The following is a 2,627-nucleotide window of genomic DNA, read 5'->3' as shown; positions in this document are numbered from 1 at the left end:
AGAACAGCTACTAACTAGAAGACAGCACTGGCATGAGAACAAGTAGACAAAAATAGGCTATGAAAAAATGTGGGCTGCAAATCAGAAACAAGTTTCCTTCTGTCAAAGTGAAGTTCTTGAATAACCTGCCAAGAAAATTCCCAATGACTTAAGATGGACTGTGATAAATTAACAAGAGGGACTTTATGACTCACTGTTTGTCACTGCTGGGAAATATGATGATGACTAGGAGATCCCTTCTAGCCCCACATTCCTGCTGGTATGATAACAGAGGAATCTGCGTAGGGTGCAATAAATGCTGAATCACTGAGTGCTTTATCTAGCTGCCTGGCAGGACAAAGTCCCTCGTACCCATCCTGTCTGCAAGAACCTCCAGGACACACACACACACAAAAAAAAAAAAAAAAAAAAAAATTTAAAAAATTGTGCTCTGGCAGCACAAAGCATGCAGCTACAGATGCCTGAGTTAGAAGAAAACCAGCTCAGCTACAGGCACCTCTACACAGGGGAAAGGTGGTTGCGTGGGTGTGAAAGCAAGGAAACCCACTGTAAACACTGAGGTACACATTCCAAAGCGAATGTGCTCCTGTTTCAGCTTCAATACACAATCCTAATGAGAGAAAGAAACTCTTGGAGCCATGTGGCAGCGTCCCATGCACTTGCTTAGCCAGGTGTGTGCAGAGATCGATCAGGTCCATAGGGCATGACCGTGTCATGTAGCAGAAAGTTCCTGCAGTTGACACTGACCACTAAGCCATCCAGTTCTCCTGCCATGCCAGGACCACAATTCTTTTGACGGTAATTTTTCCCTGTCTCCATGGAGTTCCCCAAGCACTTTCTGCCTGAGCACAAGGCCAGTGATCGGGATGCAGCTTACACTGATGGGTTTGGTGCCTCACAGTGGACATCCACAGCTCTGCTGCTCTGGCTGCGAGCACAGACCTCGGGGTAACAGCAGCAGCTGGCAATTCAGCAGTGCAGAGCTGGAAGTAGAGGCCAAGAAGACAGCCCTGAGAAACTGGACAAGGTAAGAGATAGGCCTGGGTTCTTGGCTCAGGAGAGCAACACTGCGCAGGAGGAGAGCGCTTCTCCACGGCCTTCATGGATGCCAGACTCAAGGAAGACTTTTCTGGAGCTTCTTGCAGACCTATGGAGGTCATGTACAGATATGGGTGCTGCCTCACCTCCTCAAGACCTGCAGCACAGGCTACTTGGAGTCGTAGAGCCCCTGACTTCTGCTCCCCACTGTGCCACAGGAATGTGTCCACTAACACGGCACCACTGTACAGCCACTGTGTCCAGGGATTGCACGGTCTGGTTACTCTAGGCAAAGGACACCAGAAGGTTCTCTCTCGTGGTACTTTCAAATACTCATTATTTCTCATAACTACACCAGGTATCAAAGATCAGAACAAGAGGTTCCCAGAGTTCCCAGCTGCTAATGCCAACATGAGGCAGTGGGGAAAATTCCACACCAATGGTCAGCACTCCCATGCCAGAGAGCCTGTCATATTCCCTCTCTGCCATAACAAAGTTCTTTTCATTTTTTTCCTTTTTATTTTCTTTTTTTTTAACCAGGCAGCTGAATCACAATCAAGATCAATTTTTTTGTTTCCTAAGCAGTGGCAAGCTGACAGGGTAACAGAGGCAGTCTCAGCCATGGCAGGTGGTTGTGGCACAAGAGCCTCAAGGCTTGCTTGCCTTCCTGCCTCTTGCCAAGACTCACCAAGCAGGCCCAGAGAGAGATCTCATCCTGGCTGTGATGTGACCCTTCCCCTAAACAGCCAGCAGCAAAGAAGGGGCCCAAAACTGAACACAAGATTCGAGGTGTGACCTCACCAGTGCTGAATGCAGGGGGATGATCACTGATGCTGCTGGGCACACTATTTATGACATGAACCACGCTGCTCTTGGCCTTCTTAGAAGGTGCATCCACAGGCTGTGCAGTTTTCAGGTGGTGGCTGCTGGTCACCACACAGAAAAGCAACGACCTCAAATTCCAGCAGTGAGTTTCCAAACAAACCCTAGGTTCAAAGTCCTCTGGAGGGTTTTTCTGCATTCACTAGTGGATTTAAAGTTAATTTTTATATCAGCCTCTTCCAAGTGGGTTCATGGTTGATCATTTCCTTTCACTGAGCTGCAGTATTTCCCAGCTACAGAGCAAAGTGTTATTTTAAACACGTTTGGAGGTGGGGAGAGGTTTAGACCCATATTTAATAGGGTTCCGAGAGCGTGCTTGTCTCCCCCCTTGTCCCAGCATGGCGATGCCTGGGATGTACTTGGCGTTTGCCGCACACCCGGCGTGGCAGCAGCAGCACCTGCTGCGAGCGCTGCAGAACTGCAGGCGGCTGGCGGGCGATGGGACAGAGATCCCGGTCCCACTGCAGGGAGCGCCGGGCTCCCGGGTTTGCCCTGCACAGGCAGGCACCCTCCCGGCCAGTGCGCTTCTCCCAGGCCAGACCCATTAGTGCTCAGAGAGCTGTAAAAGAAAAACTGAAAGAGAACGGTTTCTATTAGCAAAAAGTGACGACCAAAAAAAGAAAACAAACAAACAAACAAAAAAACCCAACAAAAAACAAACAAACAAACAAAAAAAACCAAAACAAAAAAAAACCAACACTCTGTCT

This window comes from Prinia subflava, chromosome 3, assembly GCF_021018805.1.
Source record: "Prinia subflava isolate CZ2003 ecotype Zambia chromosome 3, Cam_Psub_1.2, whole genome shotgun sequence".
NCBI lineage: Eukaryota > Metazoa > Chordata > Aves > Passeriformes > Cisticolidae > Prinia > Prinia subflava.
Note: the sequence above shows the minus strand (reverse complement) of the source record.